Source organism: Gymnogyps californianus, chromosome 18, assembly GCF_018139145.2.
Source record: "Gymnogyps californianus isolate 813 chromosome 18, ASM1813914v2, whole genome shotgun sequence".
Taxonomy (NCBI): domain Eukaryota; kingdom Metazoa; phylum Chordata; class Aves; order Accipitriformes; family Cathartidae; genus Gymnogyps; species Gymnogyps californianus.
Window position 1 is genome coordinate 11494500 of NC_059488.1, and position 25636 is coordinate 11520135.

A 25636-nucleotide genomic window follows, 5' to 3' on the forward strand; every position below is an offset into this window, starting at 1 on the left:
TATCAGTGGGATTTTAAATATCGTAGATTAAAACATACATCAACCCATCCTTGAACTGTGTAAAATAATTAAACTGATTAAATGAAAATGGTTAGCTGAGATCTGTGAATGGTGCAACCTTCATTTAGATGGATGTGTATAAAATACACTTCTTACACTTCAGGAGACTTGGTCTGGAGACATAAAGCCTAACCTGGCCGTCCTTGGGCACAGACCGCCGTGTTCGAAGGGAGGTGTCGCTGTGCAGGGGATGTGATCAGTGCGTGGCCTTAAACACACCAGGGCGAGCCAGCCCGCAGGATCGATTCGTGGCTGTTCTTGCAGGGAGCGAAACAAGGAAGAAGTAAACATCTTCTGAAAGTTCTCACTTTGAGGGTTGTTTAAAAGAGAATTTCACACAGAACCGTAGCATAGACTATGAAAGAAAGTCTATTTCTGTCAAGACTTAATTGAGGAAATTTAATTTTCTTTCCTAACTGAATTGCTGTTGATAATCTAAAGTAATTCTGTCTGGTCTGTCTAATTTAGCAATGAAAAACCTGGATCTTGAAGCTGTGCATAAGAATGTGGCAGATTTTTAAAAACAGCTTTTCTGAATAGAAAGACGGTAACTTACGGCAGTGTAACAAAAGATCTTTTTTTTTGTCGTTGTTTTGATGTAAAACACTGAAGTTTTTATACCTTAATCCACTGACACTCTCTTTTTAAGAGAAAGAAATGCATTTTTGCAAATGGTACATAAACAGACCTTGGGAAAATTGAGTTTGGAGAAAAAAATTGAATTAATTTTGTTTCTCTAAGCACTTTCCCATGTTTCAGATTTTGTACTGATAGATTGATGATATGATTTGCTTTAAAACCAGGTGGCCTCTTAGTTTCCATCTGTTGTGTCTATTGCTCTGTCTCTAGTGAGAAGCATTGCATAGCTGTGCAGGCATCTGTACCCTTGAGAGAAAACTCTTTACGCTATCAGAAATGCTCAGGGAGAGAGAATCTAGTTTTACAGTATCTTAAATGTGAGATGTATCAGGAACTTGAGCCCCTGGAAGGATCATGTTTATATTCACCCAAGCTGAATGCACTGAATTTGTATTAGCTTTGTGTAAACAACTTTACAACAAAAACAAAACCTAGTGACATTTCCAGAAGAAACAGTTCAAATCTTACAAAACCACCTGAATATCCCGCAAACATTTGCTGCAGTTTCTTGTCTTTCTGGATGCCAGAGGTGGCACTGCTTTAGCAAGAATGTTTTCCTAAAAGTAGGAGTTTCGATGGATAAACAATGCCGTTTGAGCAAAGACCTGCCATGATTTTTCAGGTTCTGCAAAACAGAGACTCGCTTTGGAGCTTAAACTATGTGAGTGGAGTCTGCTGGAAAAAGTGACTTGTTTGAACCAAAATGTCTTCGGTAGCAGGTTCCCCGCAGCTCTGGTGTAGGTGTAGGTGATGCAATCAGTCAAGAGAGAGGAGACGCAGCAGCCGAGCGTTACACTCCACACGGGCTGCAAGCATTTCCCTGGAAGTTGTATGTTCATGAATGTAATGCACAGAATGCAGAGTGGGGCCTTTCCCTGCAGCTCCCAGGGAATGTAAATAACAAATACTCGGTGCTGTTGGGAAGGGCGTCATGGCGTTTGACTGTCTTCTCTAGACAGCTAACTGCAGCAGCGGGACACCTGAAGGAATCTGGAAACATGTAAAGGCCAAGGCACAGGACAAACGGGATGAAAGTGCCAGTCACGTCCCAAAGAACGGGGCTCCCCGCGTGCGCGCGGTTTCGTTCGGGGTGCCTGGTGTTAGTCCTAACGAACCGGGCTGACCTGAACTCCCTCCCTCGTACCTGCCTTTCCCATCCCAGCTGCCGTGGCAGCTGTAATCGGCTCCACACTAACTGCTTACAGCAATTCAACTAGTCTTTCTTAGAGGATTGGTTTTTAAAAAAAAAAAAAGTATTATTTTTAACTGGCAAAGGGCTGAGTAGAAATGAAGTTATACTGGCAAAAGGTGCTTTTGCTTGCATAGCTTGTTTCATTTGCTGAACTGCTCTAAGTCATGCTGGCATTAGCGCTTTCTGCTATGACAGCACTAGGAGTTTCCCAGTCATACCAGCAAACACCTTCTGATGGAGCTAGGCCTTGGAGTACGGAAGTTGACAAAATATGAGCAATCGCATTTCTCACCAGATATGCTGCTACCGCACGCCTTTCGCCCAGTTTAGACAATTAGATGAGACTTGCTAGTTTCGTTTTTATGTGCAGTTCACTTTCAGGTTTTTGTTCATTTGTAAAAAATCCTGTTGAATTTCAAGTTCAAATTCAACTTAAACATACCAAGTACTAACATTTGTCTGCATCTGCAAAACACAGCAATTTGTGAATTAAGGATTTTCCATCTGAAATGCTGAACGTATTTTAGAGCTGGACCCGTTCAGATCCCTATTCCTGCAAAAACATGTATGTGCTTCACTTCAGGCACGTGGCCACGGCTGTGAAATGCATCGGATCTATCGGCGGTGCAGGACCCGAGCACCGAACTCAGCGCCCCCCAAATCACCCTTCTGCAAAAGCACCGATGGAAGAAAAGCAAAGGCAGCGGCGGCAGCTCCGCCGTTGTGCAACGGCTCTGCTTCGGCCGCCGCCGCCCCGCGGCTTGCACAAGCGGCGGCGGAAGGAGCTAATCCCGGGATCGCGAGTCTGCAGCTAAAAACGGGAAACCCCGCAAGCAGGCGCCGTGTCGGTTTTCAGGGCGGGGGGAGCCGCGGGCATTTCTTCTGACACCCGGGCCGCGGGGAAACCGTCGTTTTCCGGGGGAGGAAAGGCCGCGGCGGCGGTGGGAGGGCTTCGCTCACGCTCCGTTCCACACGGGCCGCCGGGCTTCGGCGCTGACGCACCGCGGGACGTGGAAAAAAACACCCCTCCACCCCCCCGCCGAGGAGCGGGACCGGCAGCGGCCCAGGTACGCGGCGCCGGTGCTGCCGGCTCCGCCGGGCGGGACGGCAGGTGGGCAGAGCGCCGCGCGGCACCGCCTCCCGCCCGCCGCGCGCTCCCGGCCCGCCCGGCCTGCGTGGCAGCCGGCGGGGCGCGCGCGCCCGAGCGGCGGCGGGCAGCGCGTGCGCGGGCGGCGAGCGCGCGCGGCGAAGTTGTCTGCGGGACGCGGCGCCGCTCGCTCGCTCTGCTCGCTGGCTGCGGGGGCCGCGGCCGCCTGAACGCCCCCCCCCCTCTCCCCACCCCTCCGCGCCCCCTCCGGGACGGGCACCGGCGCTTCTCCGCCGCCTCGCCGGCCGCAGGTGAGCACGACAGGGCCCCGCGGCCGCCGAGGGCCGCGGCCGGGCCGCGCCGCGCTCTGCCGTGCCGGGGGTGTGCCCGCCGCGGGCCCCTGCGCCGCGCGGCCCCTCAGGCGGTGCTGCCGCGCCTCCGCCGGCCCCCCCCGGCCCGGGCAGTCCCGGCCGGGCCGGCCCGCGGGTCGAGCGAGGGGTGGCGGGGGGCGTGCGGCCGCGATGCCGGGGCCGCCGAGGGGCGTGTGGGCAGCCGTCCCGGCGCGGGGTCCGGGCCGCGGCGCCTGGTGGCCTTCCGTCTTGCCGGAGCTGCCGCGCCTCCGGCCCCGGGGCCGACACGTGCCCGGGCGGGAGTGGGAAATGAACGGGAATGTCACCAAAACTGTGAGGGCTGGCGGGTCGTCGTCGGCTCCTGTCGGGGAGGTGGTGTCTGGCAGCGTTAAGATCTGAGCGGAGTTGAAACTGTTACAAAAATACGAATATTTGTGTGGTTTGGTGTCATTGCAGAGTTTTTTCTGGAGTTGGGTTTTTTTTTTTTGGTTTTGCATTAAAAGCAGTAGCGCTGCCAAGCCCACATGCCCCGGCGGAGCGGTTCCCGTACGAGCGCCCCGCGCGTGCCCCTCCAAGTGTCGCTGCCCCACCAGAGAGGGGTGTGTGCTGCCCCACCGGAGAGCCCGGTATGTGCTCGTCGTTAATTGTTGCCTCTCTGCGGGGCTCTGGGAGCTCCTGGGGCCGGTGGAGGGAACCCCGGGGTCTCCGGGAGTCCCTGGGCGCTGGCCTGAGACCCTCCCCAGCTGCTTCTTCCTTATGGTCTCTTGAGACTGCAGCTCCTGGCGTTCCCCTCATCCCCTCCTGGGAGAGGAGCGTACCTGTTCTCGGGGTGCTCTCTTTTGTGCTATCTCAAAAGATAGGAACTCTGAGATAAAACCAGTGCTTTAGGGATTACCACATTGCTTTTGAGAGAGCACATATTAGAGCTGAACTATGAAATACCATTTTTTTTTTTCCCCCCAACATGTTATTCCCTCCAAAGTGTGATTTATGCTTGCGTAGGGTAATGGTGGATTTCTGAGATCCATCTGTTTGTCTGTCTGTTCGCGCACACGGAATATTTCTGCCAATAGTGATTGCCTATGGCATTATTGCAGTATAAGTAGTTTGATAGGAAATATTGTAGCAATTAGAAGTCCGGTGATGCAAGTTCCTGACACATTATGACTGTCCTGCTGTCATTTCTGTGTCTCCTTTAAAAGTTCATTTTTGTGAATCATTATAAGAAACCATTTAAGTTCTGCAGCATTTCTACAGTTTTTACATTTTGAGACATTTCTTGACATTGAATCAAACTCTTTCCACTGTTATTTTTTTCCTGTCGACATTCTTTGTGACAGTCATATTCTTTTAAGCAACAACAGGAAAAAAAAAAAGGGGGGGGAAAAAGGAACTTCTTTTAGATAAGAATGTTGCTGCCCCTGTTTCCTATGGCTCTGTGCCTTAGAGACCTAAAAAAAATGGGGGCTGGGAGGAACTTTTATTATGGTGGAAAAAGAGCATCTTCTGTGGGAAGTGAGATTTCTAGACGGAGTGTGAGTGACTGCTGTCACCCCAAAGGAATTGTCAGAACAGAATCAGCCTTTTGGGTTCTTAACACCTGCGACGTATAAAACACTTCTGCTTGTTTCGTTTTCCCCCCTTCCTCTGGAATTCTATTTCTTGACAAATACATGTTTTACGAGAGAGGACAGACATGTGATTTGAATACAAGTTTTAATGTACCTTTTCAAATTCTTCAGTATTCATTTTGTTGGGAGAAAAGCAGGTGAAGATGAATAACTTGGACTCCAAGCTCACACTGGGAAACAGTGTGGGTTGGTTGTTTTTTTTTTTTCTGGTAGTATTTGCCTTCTGTGATCCTACCCGAAAAGTTTTATGTCAATATATAATACTTAAATGTACATTGAAAATATTGAGCCTACACTGGCTTTTCTCATTTCTTGTAATAATCGAGGCTGTACAGGAGAAAATAGTGGGAGATTCTGAGATTTATCTTGGCGTGCTTTTTGGCTTTATTCAGACCTACCTGTTGGTCTGAAGGCCTCTTTCAGTGGCTTTAAGGAGTTTTTTGCATACTGAATGATCTATTAATGATTGTTTACTCAGAGTAAAATGAGTATTTTTTTTTTTGTGTGGGGATAGGAGTTGGAAATACCTGTGTGGGTTTTTCTCCTGCTCTACCTCTGCTTTCTTAGCTGTAAAATAGGGGTAGTCACCAACAAGTCCCCCTCCTGTGCACCTTCAGAACACACTTTCTAGATGTGTAGAAGACGAATTAGTGGATGTACTTTAACATCTTTTCCTGCTACTTTATGTGGTGCCAAATATATTTAACCTCAAGGCTATGAATAATGTATACACAACAAACAACATGGCAGTACAGACTAGACTGTGTGAACTGGAGCAGCCAACAAGTGGGGCAGGCGGTAGAAATCAAATGTATTCATTCTGAATTTAAAGCGAGAAAATTGACCGTATGTTGCTGGAGGAGCAGAGGAAGTACTAGAGGAAGATTTCAAAAACGAAATGATGAAAGTGGGCATCAGTATGAGCTCTGGGGCTTGACTTTTGCGCTGTCCTAGATGAAGGCCTAGTTGGGATACAGTCCTTACAGAAAATGAGTTTAAGAGCCCACCTTGTCATTCTAATTTGCTTTTTCTTGGATGTTATAGAAGAGGTTGTTCATGGTGATCTCCAGCAAATGAGGAAAATAAATACGTGGAACCTCATTTTAGAAGTTGGGCTCATCTTTACCATTGAATGAACATGTTTTTAATTGCAACTTCCTCAGTATTACTACAATTCAACACTCATCTAGACAGACAGTGGCCATGATGCTCTGCGTGGTTTGAGCACAGAATTATGATTAAGGAAGTCATGAATAGCCATTCTACCTGTGACACGCACTCCTGCATTTGTCTTGTAAACTCACTTAACCAGTCTGTTTTACCTTTTATGGGAATGATGGTGACTAATTCAGTGTACACCTAGCCAGGTGCTTGACCAGGTTGTTTGTAGGATGTTACGTGATACGTGTCTTTGTATCCAGTATAAATGCAAGATGCAAGAAAAACATTCTTGCAATATTGAAAGCAAACACTAAATATTCATGCGGTTGAAATAGAGTTCATGATTGCCTTGATACCACTCATCACTGAAGACCCTGAAAATGTGACTTTTGGCAAGAAAACAGTGACCCATTCTGCTACTGGTTACAGGACGGGCATGGCAGCAGAGGAAGCTCACGCGTGTCTGTGCCACCAGACAAAATGGCCTTTCCCAGTATAAAATCGTGTGGAAGTTAAAGGTTGTCTAAAATGGACAGAATTAACACTTTGTCCTGTTAAAGGCAGAGGCCTTGAAAATAGTTTCTTTTGTTACTAAGTCCTGTTAACGCTGTGTTTATTATACTCACCCTTCCCCTTGTAAAGCTTTTAGTACAAGCTCATGCAAGTACTCAGCAAGTTCCTTGTGCTTTTTCATCAGTAGATCTCTAAGTGCCCTAGAAGATAAGTACAGTTTATCTGAAAGCTGAGAATAACAGAATCAGGAAGATTTGGTATGTCTCAGCGTCACACAGAGTCCCTAGATGGCTGAGCTAACATCAAACAGCTTGGTGCTACCAGACTGGATGGTTTCCCTTGTGTTCTCTGTTCCCCTGTGCCAGGGCTGGTGTTCTGAATATTGGTGAGTTGGCTCAGCTGAGTAAATTGGTGTAAAACTAAGGAACCAAAAAAGAAGGAGGGAAAAAACCAAAAAGAGTTTGATTAAGTAAGAGAGTTGAACCACTTTACTCTTTGGCTGCTGAAAGGGTGATCTGTGTTTTCCGTAGCTGTATCTTTGCCTTTTCCTAGAGGGGAACTGACCCACCGAGGGATCAAAGGACTGCTGCGACGGAGGGACTAGGATGTGCACTGGGGAAAGCAGGCTGGACCCTTCTGGCCTGATGCTGTTAAGGGAGCAGTAGTCTGTCGGCTACACAGCACGTTGGATGTGATGTGATGTAACAGGTCTCTTCCACTTCTGTATTCCATGTTTCGCTGTGGAGCTGTGTCTCTAAAAGGAGGAAGAAAAAATAGTATCTAGGAGATAGAAGAAGAATATGTTCAAACTGAGAGGTAGTGTTGGCCCAGACAATATTTTTCTTTTTGAAGAAAAAAACAGAGGCCAAAAAATTTGCATGCAAAACCTAGATTTAAAACTGACTTTAAAATCATAGCGTTTTTTTCCAGCAGGTTGAAATTGCTGCAGTGTGTCTAAATTACATAGAAAATGAAGCTGTATAAAATACTTGTTCAAAAATTTCTTACAGGTTCGGGGGTGTGTGTGGAGGTGTGTGCGTTTGTTTTTAAAGCCAGATTGGAAGCTGCTGTCTTTAGTTGGCTGAAATGTAGGACAGGGAGAACTAAGGTTCTGTGTCAGCGTGTGACGAAGCAGGCAGTTCTAGAGCTTGTAAGCTAAATTTTGTTTAAAAACAGAAAACCACAGGGAGTTATTTTTAATAGTGGTTTGAATGCAGATGTCTGTAAAGCTGTCAAATCTTTTTATGGGTAGATAGGTCTTTTTCTATCTTGGCCTATTTTTTATATGCATATTGGATTGGATCAAGATTGCTTCAAGTTCTAACCTGTGCTAAGTATTTAAACATCTGGACTTGCTGTAAGCACCATTGCTGTACATGTGTGAGAAGTCTCTTGGATTGTTTTTTAACATTTTAAAATATTTCAGAAAAAAATATTTTTTTACTCAGTTAGAACAGTATATTTAGCTTCCAGTGCTTAGTCGTATGATACAGCTTATCACATGGCAGGATGCAATAAATTGGAAATAATTTTACGGTGTCAGTACAATTAAAGAAATTATATTTCTAAAGTGTTTACTTCAGCTTGGTGCTACTTTAAGTGTCTGCTATCATAGATTCCAGGCAGTGAACAGCTGTCTGTCGCAGATGGGAGAGGAAAAAAAACTTCCCCATAGCTTCTTACTTCTAAAAAGGTTTCCATATAAAACCAGTAGTAATGTAATACAACCTTTTAGTCAAATTTGAGTTTCCTGTTACACGTTTAAGTGAACTGACAGCAGACTCTATCTATTTGAAACCAAATGGTGTAAGTGAATGAGACTCTAGGAATTTCGTACTCGAAAGCATTCTTGAAACCTCACAAATGCTTGTTTAGCAGTCAAAGTAATTTATTAATTACTTCTTTAGAGTCTGCTGTGTTTCAGTAAGATAAGGTGGTATTGTCTGTCCTGTTCTTGTACTGTTTTTTCCACAACAAAATCAGGTAGATTAGAAACTGTCAAGGAAGCATGTAGCAAATCCATATTTTTAATAGAGTCCAAGTGCAATGAAGTCTGAAAAAGAGCAGGTGTGAAAGGCATAATTTTTGTTAGAGTTGAGTGTTTTCTGCCAAGATCTCAAGATGGCAGAAACGGAGTTTGTGCACAGAACTACATGAATTTAGTTTTAGATTGTAAATTGGATATGCTGTTTTATTGTTCTGTGAGCTAGTACACTATGGCAATTATAAAACTTATTGAAATAGTTACGACATGTCTGATCACAAAATGCAGAAGATGGTAAGATTGTTCTTTTTAAATTAAAAAGTTGCTGCTGCTGGCATAAAGCTTTTCCCGTGTGATTGTTTCCTCGCTATCTTCCCCCCCCCCCCCCGAGACTATTAACAGATATATTACAATCCCTAGGCACTTCTTAAAGTTTTTGTGTTTATTTGCTTTGAGTAACTTAGGTCTCCAGTTCTGGACTCCAACCTTTGTATGTGCTTCACGTGGCAAAGTAGGTGCCAAGCATCCCCTGCCTTTGGACAGACCTCGGGCAGCAACCCTGACAGATCAATGCATTTGATTTTTAGGAAGGCAGTTTATTTTGTCGTTTTATCAAAGCATTGACTGGTTTTGGTCATAATTTCAAGCAGTTCTCATTGTGAAGCTATTCTGATTTCTCTGTTGGGAGCTGGCAGGTGCAGTGGTCCGTGCATGTTTCAGTTCACTGTGTCTGTAAAATGTGGCTGCACCCCTGGACTGATTTATCTCAATATAATGTCTAATACACTTTTTTTTTAAGTCCGTGGATGGATTGTTTGTGTAACATCAGTTGGAAATTGTGTTTAAGTGTTGTTTTTTCCAAGCATGGAGACGCTACTGAGGCTGTTCCAGAAACTCCTTTTGGAAATGAGCCTTCTGGTTAGGGGGAAGAGATTGCTTCCGATCTTGTGTTGCTGGTTGCAGAATGATGTGTGGGAGTGCTCCCTGGCACATTTCAGGCAATGCTAGTTCGGTGAGCTTAAAGCTCTTATAAACCAACCTAACTGAGGAATCAAGGGCAATAAACCCGAGTGTGGCAATGCTAGAGAAAAGGGCAGAGATTCCCCTTTGAGGAGGGGGTGATAATGTCTTGCGCTGCCACAGCTATTTACAAAATGAGTGGCTGTCAACAGCCTGGCTGGTGCGTCCCCAGATATGTATTTCAGCATTTCCAGGAGACAGCTGAGGGACCCTCCTGAGGAGGTCTCAGTGTCTCGTTTCAACGCAGCATCCCACCTTTCGGGCCTGAAACATCCTTTGGTATTTGATCTGGGTGGGATTCCCCAGGACTGTTATGCTGTCGCAATGCTGCTCCTCCGTGCACTATACCCAAGTGAATCATAGTCGCCTCACCTAGTGCGCTAGAATTTCAGGGGTCAAAAACCGAACTGATAAGGGCTGTGACCCCGCGCCCAGCCCAGCCTGCTGACGGAGCAGGTGTTGCTCCACACCCTGGGGAGGATTTGCAAGTCTTTCATTTTGCACAGCTCAGTGACAGATACTGTTCTCCAGTTACTTTTGTCGTTTGGTCTTTGAGAAGCCCACTTGCTATGAGGCGGGAAATATCCACCAGCCTGTTGAAAACTCATGGCGTGCATGAAGCGGAGCTTTAAGTCCATGCTGACAGGAAAAACGGGTGCTGGATAGTTGGGATTGCTCCCTCTGAGAGCCGGTGTGCTGGGAGGTAGCACAGCCTGAGCTGTTTCGTCCGTACTTGCTGCTCGGTGGTGCTTGCTTCTGAGGCAGCCGCTGCCTCCTGGTTCAAGTGGCGCAGGATAACATAAGTCCCAATTTTTCTTCTTTCCTTAGAGCCAACTGTCCTCTTTTACTTGGGAGAGTAACTTTTTTCTTAACGTAGTCGTTCTTAAACTGTGGAGTTGGAGATCAAAATCGCTGCGGATGGTGCAATAATTGGGGAATGTTGACCTACAGGATGGATTGCAACATTCAGTACGATTCCTTTCAGGAATTTCAGTTTAAGTCCCTGTCCTGTTCTTAACCTTGTGGACACTTGTCTCTGCCGTCCTGAAAAGGAGTGGGTTTTCTCCTTATTGGAACGTTTTGTTTCTTGCATAGGAACACTCTCAATGTCAGGCCTGACTTGGAGAGTTTGTGGTGGGTTCTGGTTCTTGGGGCATACGTATGTCATTACAGTGAGGAGATGGGGAGAAAAGCTGTAGGTATTTTAAGGTTCCTTTCCTCCAAGAGCAGGGACTCAGGGTAGAATAGATACCAACAAATATGGACACAAAAATTCCCTCCTCTTTCATTCATGGAAGTCCTGCTTTCATTCTTTCGTGCTGTCAGTATTTCATTAGCTTTTCTGTCAGAGTTGTGCAAAAGTCTCAGAAATGTTAAGCTGGAACAAAAAAAACCCCAAACAGCCTTGAAAAGGTTTTTAAAAAGTACATGAATGTATGCCAAAGAAGCAAATAAGTCACAAGTGTGTGTGTCTGTATGCTACCCTTTAATCAGTTGGGAAACCTAAGTGGTGACTTTCAGCTGTCACTATATTAAGAACCAGTGCTGCCTTTTGTGGCAGTCTGTATATACTGAACTCAGTACTATGTAGTAAATATTCTTGCTGTGTTTTCATAATCATTCTACTTAGAGTAAGCGCTTCTTGGGTGGGTATTACAAATCTGTTAATCTTCATGGTATTTATAGGGTAATTTTTAACTCTCTTGAGCTCCTTACTTCCTTGCGGGTCAATTACTCAATTTATAACATTATGTCAGTTGTAAGAACTTTACCATCCAAGGGTAAACAGTGTTGGGTATGGTTCTTTACCTGTGTTTGCTCTTAGTTCTTTGTATATTAAGGTATACAGTAACTTACTCTGTGACTTATTGATTGGGATTTCTTTTAGTCTCCCTGGTTTGTACTTCAAAGTGACTGTGATGCCTTATTTTCGCTTTTGTGCTTCATCACTAATGCAGGGAGAGGGAAAACTTGGAGCAGTTCTCTCTGAAGAAAAGACTGTTAATCAAGTTTCAGCTACTTAAGTCAAAATTGCTGCAAATATTGTTTAAAAATTTTTGATTGTCTGTTGATGAAACTGATTGCTCTAAGTCAAACATTTTGCTGTGTTGTGAGCACACAGCTCTCTAGGGGAGGGTTTGGCCCTGTAGTAGGGAGGGATGGCTGACTTGATTTTATGTTCTCACTGTAGTTGTCCATGTTAAAGTGAAAATCTGCTCTGACTCTATGGGGTTTCAGTTGGCCTATGGAAAGAGAGAATAAAGTTATCTCCCAGCACTGGAGTTTTTCTTCTTGAAATTGCCTTTCCCCTTGCTCCTTTTGCTACTGTCAGCATTACCACAGCAGTGCAACCTGATGGTGGTGATCCTTGTGTAGCAAAGGGGCATGCCTTCTTCCGTAGCATTTTACCCATTGAGAGTAAGTTTGGAGCTGTAGGGTGGGAGAGAGGTATGTGTAGTCAAGAAAATTGCTGGTGACTTGGAAACCCTAGGTTTGGGGAGCATCCGTCATTACTCATGCAGCCACTAGCTCTTGGAAACAGTAGAATGGTAGGAAACTTTCTGGAAAGCCTAAGGTAGATAAGGCCAGAGATGCTAAATAGTCTAGTGCTGAGGTCTCTTCCTTTTGTTACCTGTGAATGCTGAAGTGTAATCTACCAGCTTTTCTTCTCTTATGCTTTCCTGTTGTATATTTTCAAGATGAAGCTTCTGCTACAAAAGCAGGTTTCAGCATCTATGATGGCGTTTTGAGGACCTAGTAAGTCCCCGAAGGCACCCGTGTTCTATTTGCACTTTTCTTTCTTCCCAGGGGTAAACCATGATTCATTCTCAAGGACAAACAGACCTTGTAGCATTTTTGGCATAACGTACTGTAGATTGTTGCTCTCAATGAAGTGTGTATTGTTTTCAAAGATTCAGCCAGGTTTTTTTGGAGTTGGTTGTTTTGTAAGCACATCACACTGTGGTGTTCCCATTTTTTTTTTTTTTTTCCATAAAACTGCTCAATATTCTGTTTACTTATGGATTAGAAAGGGGTAATGAAGAAAACAAGAACTTTATTTTCGGAATAGGAAGGTCAAATGTTTACTGCCTCAGCATGGTTCATTCCATCAATAACAAGGCAATGAAAAACAGTATTTCCGCACTGCTCGGACCATCCTCTCCTAGTCACCTTATTCACATCTAGGCACACCTTTTGGAGTATTTGGTTTTACATTTTCCTAAAGACAGCTCCTTTCCTGTGGGAGCTTTGTGCTGGTGTCTTGTCTCCCGCACAGCGTGGCCGTGGCACAGGTCTCTGAGGTGCCCTCCTGCCTTTTGTCAGCTTTATTTCAGAGTTTGTGGGACGGGCAGGAGAAGCTGGCAGAGTCTTTCCTCCGGCTGGTGTGCGAGAAGTTGGTCAGCTAGAAAAGCTTAAGTGAAAGTGAAGCCTGGGTTGGCAGGAGATGAGAGTGTTGTGTGTGTTTTTAAACAACTTGTTTGCACGTGGTGCTCCAAAGGAAGTAAAGTTTGAAATGAATCATTCATCGCGAGTCTTATCAGACTGTGCTCAAGTCGCATGTTATCTTTCCTATTGTTCATCTGAAATTGGGGACAGCTGAGTGCAGCTTGCTCATTTTTGTGGTGACATAGATGGCACTAATGAGTTTGGTAAAAGCAGCTAGATGATGTGGGGAATATAGTTTCCCTTTGGAGACTGTCTCTAATTTGTTATACAAGACCATGTTTAAATTTATATCTACTCTTAAGTCATCAGGCAGCAGTAATAACCAGGGTAGCTTTTGTTCATGCATCCAATATGTGGCATTAAGTCCCCTCCAGACTCAGTTGCTGTTGTCCATAGTTCTTCCTTCATGCTGTTACCATAGCGTGAAATATTGGTGCTTGCAAGTACGTGGCTGTACATTTTGCTGAGAGCATGTGGCAGTTATGTTCTTCCATAGACTAACTATCATTTTACTAGTAGGCTTTTCACTTGATTTAGACTGTAAACTCCTCAGGGAGCGAGTCGTCATGCAGTGGAGCTGGGGTCACTAGCTGCTGTGCCAAAAGAACTCTCCTTGTTTTAAAGGTTGGGTTTGACCTCTAAAGGTGGATGGTCTAGTCCTGCCTCTGCCTCCCTACACTGAGGGTTCGTGTTTCTGGGACTTTGGATTCACCTCTCTCTTGCCTTGGTTTGATCTGAAATAGTCCACGTCTGTCAACCAACTGGTAGATGTTGCAAATTCGTTAATAAATATTTTCTATTTATTTAAGCATGTTGTTTTTCTTCTGCATGTTCCCCTTTTCCACGCATTTACTTTTTTGAAACAAGTTGTTATGCAGCTCTTGGTTGTAGTGTGGGAACTCTGTCCATTCACAGGAATGCGTGCTACTGAAACGGCTTTGTTGTTTTTATAGAAACCTTACCCACACACTCCTTTTGCTTTCCAAATGTCCATAAATCCCTGCAGCATCCTGCTGACATTACTGTGGTGATTTATTTTGTGATACTGTCTAGGGGATAGAGCGAAGTAGAGTATGGAGTCAGGACAGGCGTGTTTTGTCCCCATCTTTGACTCCAGTCAAGTCTGGACACTTAATACAGCAATTCATGTTATTTCCAAATAAATTGCTACATCAATATTAATTTATATTTTTCTACTAGCTCTTTAAGCTGGTTTGTTTTACATTAGGTCAATTTGATCCTTTGCTATCACTGCTCTTTACTTTTTATTTTTCTGCTTTTGCACTTGCTTTGCCATGTTGCTTGCTACTTCACTGGTCGAGGATAGCTGCGCATGGGTTTTGCTGGACTTGAAAAATTATTTCTGTTGATGACTAGTAGTGTGTTATTCACAGGTATTAATAAGGTGTCAGCATAATTTGCATTGATATTACTAAACCATATTGTAGCTTGTTTTGAAATACTGTAAATATTTGTGTTTCTTTTCTGAAACAAACTTTTGTGTTTGTTTTGTGTCTGATGCTAAACAGTTGTCTTTGAATGCTGATGAGCTGGTCCATGGCAGATATTTTCAGCTGTGTTCTGCATAATTACTCTTAAAAACCGGTAACTTGAGATGGTTGGAAAATTACATTTTACTTAGTTCATGGATTGGTGAAAGCTAAATTGCATTCTGTGCCTCAGCTGGACTTCTTCGTTTCTTTCTTTTAATTGCATTAGTGCTTTAACCCTAAGTACTTCTCGTCATGGCTGTGGCTGATAGGTGGGTATCTGGTGGTAGATAGAACAGATGCTGCATTTTGAAAACATAACGTAAAGGCCTTTGCAAACGTCTGTTAATTTTTTGGTTTCATGCTCTCTGACACAAGTGGGTTTTTTATTATTATCTGAAGGACTGTGTAATATCTGCAAAACAACTGTGGGATGGACCTCAGTTTTAGGGGGAAGGAAAGACCAGGGCAGGGCAAGTCTTCTCCACTCTGCCGATTTCTTCTGCCTGTATGGTGAGAAACTGCTCAGTCTCTGATCAATGTATTGCCGTAGAGCTGGGAAAGTCTGAAAGGCACCTTGTGGTATATAGCAGAGATTTTTCAGACGAGAAACTGCAAGTGAAACTGTGGAGCTGTTGTCTTGGTAAGTAAAGCATAATTTTTCTAGCTCCCTCAAATAGGTGAATTTATGTTCTAACAGCATATATTAATCCGAGATCAATGCGGTGTCTTGGCAGTCGGGGAGGTTGGGAAAGAAATGCAGGGTGGGCAGGATAGAAGATTTTTGTTTGCGTGAGTGAGCTTATGGTTTTTAATAATCTGATACTACTGAGTTTATGCTTCAACATTGAAGCTGATTAGAATAATAGAAAATTGTTACATGGAGGGCAGAATATAGTGTGAAATATGATTTGTCTCTTACACAGAGCTTGCACATTTAGTTATAATTTTCTTGAAAGGTTAATTCCCAGTTTCTCTTCAGAACATTCTGTGCAGGCCTTTCTGTAGGAATAAAAGAAAAAAATTGGACCCAATTTAAATAGACAAGTCTTGTGAATCCTGAAAGAATTTGGGCATTTAGCCCAGGAAAGGGAGAGTTCTCTGCAAGAACTTCATTAACCCTGTCTGTCATCAAAATAAGTAATAAAAGTAGCTACGCAGACTTTATAAAGAACAGATCTTTTTTGTTTTACCCTGTAGACTTGATCTGCAAGGCACTGGTGAATGAATCTCATTCTTTGAGGAAAACTGTGCCTATGTGGGAAAGGAGATGGAGATGTGTTATGTACAGTGATATAGAAGTGTGGATATGAACTAAAGAGCTGCATTAATTTTTGGAAAACTGGTGCCATTAGTTCCGGATACTCAGGAATGTGTAGGGAAGCTATTTTATTTAGTCTGGATAAGACACCTTACAGCAATATTGATAATAGTCTTATTTAGCATATTTTGAGGTGGAAAAAATACAAACATATTTCTAACGTAGCTATTTTTGTAAGTAGAAAAATGCTAAGTCTTTTTACATGGGGAAGAGTTTCTGCTTCCGTTTGGCTGTTACTTGCAAGATCCAGATGCTGTGAAAGCTCTTCCTGCAATGCTGGCATCTGGCTGCTTGGAAGTTTTGCATAGGGTTTTATGAGGTGGCTTTGAAGTTGTCTTTGGATTTGAATCATATGAATCTTTTGATTGGCTGGGCTGCATAATTCTCGGCATCATTTCCTCTTCTGATTATGAGAAATGTAAATACTTCAAGCTGTTGTTTCGATGTTTTGAAGTTGGGTGAACACATATCTATATATATATATCTACATCTTCCTCTGTTCCTTTTCCCTGTAGTTGAGACAGATATGGTGGCTATTAAAGACTCAGATTAATGGCTGTAGAGATAAACTGCGTGAGCAGAGTGGTTACAGCAGGTTTCATGGATTTTGAGCCCATCTGACATGGGCTTGCTCTTTTACTTTGGTCTGCCTAAGATTTCCTTAAACATTTGAGAAATTACAGCAATATTTCAGAAGTATCTGTGAGATTTGCTTAATATTTGTCAAGTGCTTGGAAGTGTGCTAATTAAAAGGTATTTATCAGTGCTAAGTGGTGGTGTTTCTAATCACATATGTATATATGTATTTATAGAAAACTTTGTTAGGATTTTAAGGTCATATGTTTGTTAGGCTTTCTGAGAACAGTTCCCACATTTGGGTTTTGGGGCTGTAGCAGCAGAGCTTACTTGAATTTTTTTTTGTGCTTTGGATGTTGCTTCTGTTTTTGCCTTACTGGCTTAAGATGATCTGTTTGCTTGTGCTCTTGTTTGAGATGGCTAGCTGCTAAAGATGTCTTGATAGGAACAAGCTGTGGAAGTAGTTTGGATTCTTAATTGCATGTGGTAGAAACTTATTTTAGGGATTGGCTTAAATTGGATGCTTTCGCCATAGGTTGGGAACAATCAGTCTTCCCTGCTACTTGATTTTTGGCTCTTCTTTTTTACAAGGGCTCTTCAGATGTTGATTGAGAGTGGAAACTGTTTGTATTCCACATGTAGATTGTCAACTCGCTGGTAGTACAGTAAGTTTGCTTACTTATGTGCAAATAGCTGATTGTTCCCTTGATGCGCGGAAGGGAGGCTGTACAGCCAGTGTGATAATGAAGTTGACATTACTGGTACAGACAGTGTGCGTTTCATAGCTGTATGTGATGTTACTTATTTCAGTTATGATTTAATGATGTGAAAATGTCTGGCAGTTTCTGTGAACGTATATGTTATGAATATATTTCCAGCCTATATTTAATCTTTCCTTCATCAGAAATGAATGAATTCTGAGAAGGATAACAGAAATGTTCTTAAATAATTTGGCTTCAGGCTTGAAAGCTTTATTGCATTATAAATTAAAAGATGAGCATGTTGTTGCATGCTTAGTAAGCAATACAGTAAAATTCCAGGTAGATTTAGTATGTGTTTAATTTTAACATGTGTTTTGTTCGCACCAGTAGTGGCCTGAGAGGTCTATCTCTAATGTTTCAAAGGTTGTAAAAATGAATATAGTGCATACTTTTGGAAGACTTAAAATTGCAACTAGAAGGATATATAAATTAAGGTATGTTGGCTTCTTACTTTATCTGAAACATACATAAGTGAAAACTAGTTGGGGAAAAACGCAACCTACTGTTGCTGCGCTGTGTTTACAGTATTATCTCTCTACAAAGGAACTATTGTCACTTTAAATGCTGCTAACTGCTATCCATCCTCAATTTTGGATGTGAATATGTATTTGATATTTATCTACATCTTACACAAACATTGTACATAAATATTTACATGTCGTCTTGCACTAGGAAATTCTGTGCAGTGAAATAAGAGGTAGGAATAGTCCAGTTAGGCTGGTGAAAAGGAACATTTACCTTATCACCTTGATTCCTTAGTCATAACTATAAATCACCAAGTACTCTTGGCACTGATCCTAGGACTGTGTAATAGGAGCCCTGTGAAACCATCCCTTGTAATCGATGCATTGAGCTACATGGTATCTGAAATGTATTCAGAGGACTTTTACAAACAATTATGTCTTTTGATTTGGACCAAGTTCTAGGGAGCTGATACTACAACATATGGAAAAGAAAAAAACCCACCGAACCAACGCTTAACTCAGATTAAACCTTTTTAAACCAAAATTAGAAGTAAGCTGACTGCCTTCCTGGTTGATGGTGAGAACTGATGAAAGTAACGGGCATACGAAATGTTCTATCGAAAGTATTGTATAAACTCAAGTAGCATCTTCAGGCATAGTAATACAGTTGGGGAGCAGAGAATACTGTGTCAGACCTTGCTGTTTTCAAGTCATTTTACTAGGTATGTCCCCAAACTAGAATACAGAGTATTTGAAATTATAATCTTGATTGCTTAAAACGTGGATATGGACCTGAGCTGGATGTAGAGAGTGATTTGAAAGAGAGTGGGAAGTTTGACACAGATACTTAATTATTGGCAGGAAGCATTTGTTTTATTGACATCTACAGTGAGATGGCTCTGAATAGCTTTAAATAGTTGACTTAATGTCATTTTGCTCCTAGGTATGGAACAGTGAATTACAGTGTCTGTCACAGCATTTGTTTAATGAATATCAGTTGTTGACATAGTATGAAAAAGCTCTAGGGCTTTTCAGCCATTTTACTAAAACATTCTCAGTTAGTGGATTTTGGGTTTTTGAGAAGCCAGCACTCTGTTACTGGCTGTTGAAGATCTAGTTTGCACAAACTGTTAACACAAACCCGTCTGCACCTGCTTTCAGGGTAATTCCAATGCTCGTAAAATGGAAGGTGTGATTAAAACACTGTTCTTCTGCTCAGTGGTCAATCTGTTATAAGCATCCTCATCCTTTTTAGGGGTTTATAAACTGCAGGTACAATTTTCACTGAGGGCTGTGACTTGGTTTCTGCATTTTGATTGGGCAGCAGCTACTTGTAAAATTTTGAATGTATAAATTCATAAATATGTTTTTCTATTTTCTTATTGTGAGGTCAATTCCATAGTTTGAATATTTGTAACTTCTATTAATATGAGTTATTTAAGGTTGGATGAGGATATGCTTCTGAAAGTTTTCAAAAATATCCATCTGTTAAATGAAATTCAAATAAAGGTTGAATTAAAAAAACACAACTGGGGTCCTTAGTACTTAAAACTACTGATAAAGAAAATTTTACTTTGAAACACAACTATTGTCTTTAACTGTGTTTGGTGACTGATGCTTTTATTACTTTTGGTACTACATCCAGGGCCTACCCTTTAGAGCTTCCCTGATACTAAAGGCTAGGAAAGTTGATTTCTGCCAGTTTTCATTTGTCCTTTAGAGCTTATGTCAATGAGGATGATTAAAGTTATATTAGATAATATATTAGCAGTTTGGTCATGGATGGCATTACTAAATCTAACAGAGTTGTGTAACTGAGCGATCTTAATATACTGTTTTTAAGAGTCTGTTTGTGCTTCCATGTATTTTATGCTTTCTCGGGCTTTGCAGGTGTATATAACTCATGCTGTGGTACACTTGCATGTGTATATCTATACATACAGTTTCATCTTGATGCTAAGCCTAAAATTTTGAAACTATTTACTGGTGATATATCTGCACTCTATTTCACAGTTCTTGCTTGAATTCCCTCATTGCAATCTGGAGCTGTGGGTAAGACAAACCGTACCGTCCTTCCTCTGCGGGGCTGGTGGTGTTTGTAGGCAGCCTTGCCACCGCAGCGCTCCAGCCAGCTGTATGTTGTGTAGGCAGCTCTTTCTGAACAGTTTTTTACTGAATCGTATTATTTAACTCTACTCTTGCAGCATTCTCTCCTGTCTCATGCATTTCAGTGGCATTCCTCATGTTGTTTCCTTTAACAGTCATATTCATATTTTTTTTCAGTGTTGGCAGGTGTGTATTTCATATTAACATGAGGGTTTTTTTGGATGTTAGACTGCTATTTGCTTATGGTAATTTCCAGTCATCATAAGGTGACTGTTGAGAGAGATGAGCAGAGAGGAAAAAATTGTCAAGGATTTACAGTAAATACTCTCTGCTTTTGGAAACGCTGTCAGAAGTTTAATTGTTAGGTTCAAGTAAGTTTGTCATGTGCCAGACAGAATCAGTCTGCTGTAATGAACGGGTTACGCACTTCACCAGCAAAAAGGGAGAGTGAGAAACCAAGGGATGCTCAGGATTTCCTGTCACCTTGCACTGCAGAAGGAATGGGGTAGGCTTTTTAACCTAGCCTGTAATTAGGTTTTGCATGGAAGCATATATTACTGCACTTGCTTTGCCAAAGCTCTTCAGTATGATGGATGAGATTTAAAGGTTGATCTGACTAAATTGCAATGAGAATACTAACGACAAAGATATTTCTGTTGTGAACTATTCCTACCAGACATCATAGCTGTGACAGAAATGGTGTAAGATAATGGACAATAAAAGTCACTCGAAAATAATACTCTCCTAGGATTGGGCTGCCTTCCCCGCAGCACGTACCCTGAACCACAGCGATAATGTAATCATAAGCCAAGATCATCATTTAAATATATAGGTAATCTCGTATAGTATCCTGACAGATTTATTTTATGAGCAAGCACGAGGAAGAATATTATTGGGCAGTAGAGAGGAAGAAAGTGTTACTGATGTGGTTGTGTTTATTTTGTAAAATAGTTTGCATTGCTCCAGTCTTTGGGGAGTCTGCAGTGAACAGCATGCTGATGGCTCAGGGGAGGTGGGAGAGCCTGGGCTCCCATCGGCAGCGCATCCGCTGCGGATATCGACAGCTGACCTAGGAGCCTGGTTTGTGTGCACTGGCGGATTTTATTCACCGTTAATCTCAGTTCTTTGTATATGTTAAATGATGGAAATTTATGCAGTAGTTTAAGTAATGTACTTGACTGTGTTTAAACAACTCGTGGATTTCTGGAACTGAGACTGGCCTTTTTGTTTTGTTTCACATAAGGTACCCAAACAGAGCTGCTTGCCTCTCCCTCCCAAGTCCCTGTGTAGTGAGAGGATATGAGAGGGATACACTAACTGAGTGGAAAAGCATATATTTGTATCTTGCATGATATTTGAGGGCATTGGAGCAGGTCAAAGGTACAAAAAGCCCCATAACGTTTCCAGGAAGGGCACAGCTGCCCCCACTTCACAGCCAGGAATGCTGAGACTCCTCGAGATGGAGTTGTGTCGCTTTTACAGTAGGAAGTGGTGCAAAACTGGAAGACCTTGTAGTTCATTCTGCAGAATACTTTTTGTGGCAGTACTAGGGAAAGCTGGAATTACTGTGGCTCGTTCTGCATTTACAAAGCTGTTCACTGTGAAGTCTCCAATATGTATTACAGAAAGAGCTGCTCTGTGCAATGCCACCCCTTGCTGTGTCCCTGACCGTTGAGGATAGGTTTAGCAATGGCTGGAGTGTTTGGGTTTGCTGGCTCCTCCAGCGTTGTGGGCAGCAGCAGAGCTGAACGCTGGGCACATGGAAGCAGCTGGTGTGTCTTGCAGGAAGGTGAAGAGCATTGGTACAGAAAACGGTTGTAACACTGAGCGCTCAAACTGCTGCTTTGCTGTCTACTTTAGAGATGCACGGTCCTATCACGTTGATTCTACATCTGGGAGCAAATAATTTGGCCTGTAGTTGAGTTTGAGGCATCCAGAGACACATGGTGATACCTGATTAGACTGGTCACAGCTGTTTCACCAAGCTGGTTTAGAAAGGAGCTGCACCCAGGGCAGTGGGGTGAGACTGAACGCCAAGATGTTGCTGAGGTTCTGCTCCTTAATGAGTGTCTCATAACTAATGATCTTGACCTTTGCTACCAGGTGCCCTGGGCTGTTCTGCTCTGAGAATCCCACCTGGCAGGTACCTGCAAGGTACCACGGGATTCGATGGGGTTTTGTGTTTTGTTTTGCTTTCTACTGATTCAGGTGTCAGATGGACGGGATGGGGCGGAAGGACAGTTAGGTACCCAAAGAGGAATTGCAACTTGGGATGTGGTAGGGGAGCTGACTGCACAAGAGCGTTTTTATTTTCCCTTGCTTTGTAAAAACTCCAGGTTACCTGTGAATGCTGCCACAGTATGCAGTAATAACTGTACTGCAGAAGGGTGACAGTAAGTGGCAGGATGCTTGAAGACTATGGTGCCAGTCATGTTACTGCGCGGACGGGGTCTTTTCTTCTTTAGGTGTTTTGGCATAGTTGGACATACGTTTTGTGTTTCTCTGTTCTGCGTTTTTCCACTATGGAGTGGAGGGCACATGGTGACAGACAAACATACATCAAGTTGTAGTTTGAGAGAACAAGCTGCTCATCCCACGTGGGCTTTGGTCATATTCCCCACTATATTAAATTTATTCTGAATTCTTAGAGAGTAACTGAATTGCCTGCAAAACTATTGAGATACGAACCTGAAGAAAATGAGATGGAAGGTTTTGGTACCTTGAGTATTTTCAGTGCATTGTTTTCAAAATTTCTCAGCTTATACCTTAAGATCTGTTGGGAGAAGTGAAGCAGCTCTACACTGAGTTCAGTTATGTTTTCTCAAATATTTATTTATTTTAAGTTGGCCTCTGATTTAATTGGAAATCTTTCACTTCCTTCCATTGTTTTCGGAAACTCTTTCCCCCAGTGGATCAGGTACAGGCAAACAGTCCTGCACCATTCAGTTATATGGGAACTGCCATTTTTTTGTGTGTAGCTCTATGCTGTCATGATGTCTTTCTTGTATTAGAAAGTTAAAAGCTTTACCAAGACAACATATGTCTCACTTTATTTATACTATGCAGCTAAGTACCGATATTTTATTAATTGGAAACATCAGTGGATTCTGTATTCATGAGAGTTCCCTCTGATTTTGGTATGATAAGTGTACTTTTGTGGTTGGTGCAGAGGGAGGTGAGCTTGTGTCTGTTATTGTAAAACCGAGATGGCATATACAAGGTAATTGATTTTGCTAATGTTGAAAGTAACCTGAACTGCTGACGCTTTTGCTGTTGTAGAAGTTATTACATTGGTTGGCAGCCAAGCCAAGTAATTTGGAATTTGTCTGGCTGATTAAAATTGACCCCAAGTGCTAAAACAATTGTGATACATCCTTAACACGGCTTGGCTGGAATATCCTGGAAGTAATGCTGCATCAATAGAGCTTCGGTGAAATCTTCCTCCCTGTGCTTCATTTACCAGTAGGCACAAACATGGTTTTCTGCTCCGCTTACCTGTTCCTCTCTCTAGGACTGGAAACCAATTGCTGTCATTTTTTTTCTTTTTTAGTGTATAGTTCCCAAAGCAGGTAATTGCTTTTCTGGAGGTGGAGGTAAATGCTTCAGGTTTGATTAAAATAGGGTGGAAATCTCTCTTCAAAAGCTGGAAAATGCTGCAACAGATTTTATGAACTGTGTGCAGTCCTTCCTCTTGTGTATGTGGATTTCTGAGGCATATGTGTTATTGGGGACTTAGGTGTATGAGATCCTTGAGTGTTCATGGTAATTCCAGAAAGCTGTTAGGTTGTTCTTCTAATGCCTTTCACAGATGATGATCCTGTTCTTTTATCCACTTTCTGGAAAGATATGTGATGCCTCATGGAATTTAAAAATGTTTTAATTTACTGTCATGGTCAAGACCCAGTCTGAAAATGTTTGACACTGCAAAGCTTTGTAGGAAATTTGGAAGCAACAATAAAAAAGCCTGTCACTTGAGAAGTAAAAGCGCAGAGCTAGAACAATGTAAAGTAAAAACGTGCCAATGTTAAGAGAGCTTATTCCAAGACCTCTTGTCTTATTTCCTACTATTGTCTTTGGCTGTTTAAACAGATAAAAAAATCTTCAATTATTTGTCTGCAACTGCTCCCCCCGATCCCCCCCAGTTGATAATAAGGAAATGAGACCGAATCTGGAGTGTTATTGTCACTGCGTGGTTTTGTGTTGAGTAGCTTTTTTTTCTACCCTATTTGATTTCTTTGATGCTGTGTTGTGTCCATGATACTGTTGCTGCTAAGAAGTGACACATAAAGTAAACTTGTTGATCTTGGTCCAGTTGTTAGTAGAGTTACATCCTAAAATACACCAGGATAGTAGATTTATTTTCTCCCACTTCTCATGCAGGTCAAAGACTGAATTAGATGCGGAGACATAACTTTGGTTTAGATATGGTGGCCACTGGTTCTAGATGTTGGTGAATGAAGTGTTGCATTTAAGATTGCGACTTAAAAAAATGATTAAAGGAAAATTCATTACCTATTAATATCACCGTCAGTTAATGAGGCATTACGTGCTTTAACTAAGCCGAAATGTTAAGTAGTTCAGCTTTTTTACTGCGGTGTGGTTAACGTTCACATGATTCTGTATATAGAAACAGCTTCTCTTAGCATGAGATACTTCCATCCTAGCCTGTATAGCCTGAGTGAGGTGGGAGATTGTAACTCATACAAGTAACTTTGAGAAGATCATTCCTTTTCAAAGGAATGAAGATAGGACTTCTGGTATGCTACATCTCATTCAAATGCTTATGTTAATTACAAGGAAGGGTTTCATGGTAACTGTTGGATTCCATGAGATAACTTACTTAATGCACAGATTGTGTAGCCTGAATGGAGTGATGGGGTAAGGGGTGGCTAAACAGATTTAAACGTTTCTTATGTGTTTATGGTTTTTGTTCAGTAGCCTAAAATAACTCCTATCTAACGTGTTCCAGCTAATATCCAAACTAACTTCAGGATTAGTAAAATGTAGATCAAAATGTGGTCACTTTCTCGGGAGAGAGCAAGTATCTGGAATGGGGGTGAAAGTCACTGGTTTTAAGCAGTTGTATCGGACACTGTCATGTTCTTTGCTCAACACTTTCATGTTTAAAAATATAATTGCAGTATTGGTTCTGTAGTTAGGCTTTTTAAAAGAGAGAATCTCAAAAACCCCGTAGAATTTTGTAGAATTACAATTCTGTGCAATCTGTGTACCTTGTTTGACATAATGAATGCCTTTGTGTTGTTGGCTGCTATTTGAAGACCCTCCGTGAAGCCCCTTCCTGGGGATTCCCCTTCCAGTCTACCTATAACATGTGCTTGCCAGTAGCCCAGAATAGCCGAGCTGACAGCTTCAGGCAGGACACGCTGTCCCGTAGGTGTCAGCGGGCTCGGAGCTGGTGTCATGTGAGCTGTGCCGTATCTCTTTTCAAAGCTGATATTTTGTTCTTACTTCTTCCTTTGCTTCCAGCTGTAGTGCTTTAAACAAACAGTGACCAAACCCAAATACTCCGCCTAATACGTTCCCATACACGCTCGTGGCTGCTAGGCTGTTCTGAGCTGTTAATTGCCTTCCCGTTGTCTAATCCCTCATGGTAAGTAATTGTACCTTGAGTTTCATTATGGCAGCTGGAAAGTTATGGTTCTCTTAGGAATGTCCCAGATTTGCAGATGATCAGATGACTCGGGTTCTCATATTCAGAAATAACTCCCTTTTCTCTTTTTGAGCTTTAGTCCTTTCCGAAGGCAGGACGCAGTAAATACGATGTTTGATCAGTGTTAGACTGCAGATATTTCACATGACCCTGCCTGGACATG

At 42.4% G+C, this 25636-nt stretch overlaps 1 protein-coding gene across 3 annotated transcripts in view; it reads left to right on the forward strand.

The window, feature by feature from the left end:
* The first annotated feature begins 2934 nt into the window (after window positions 1–2934).
* Window positions 2935–25636, forward strand: part of NEK6 (NIMA related kinase 6) — a 68838-nt gene continuing 46136 nt past the window's right edge. For 2 of the 3 annotated variants that reach the window (XM_050908033.1, XM_050908034.1), the window contains exon 1: window positions 3218–3289. The gene's annotated coding sequence lies outside the window, so the exon portion shown is untranslated. Of the gene's footprint in view, window positions 2959–3217; window positions 3290–25636 lie in introns of those variants that run through there. The other variant, XM_050908035.1, reaches the window with a different exon arrangement.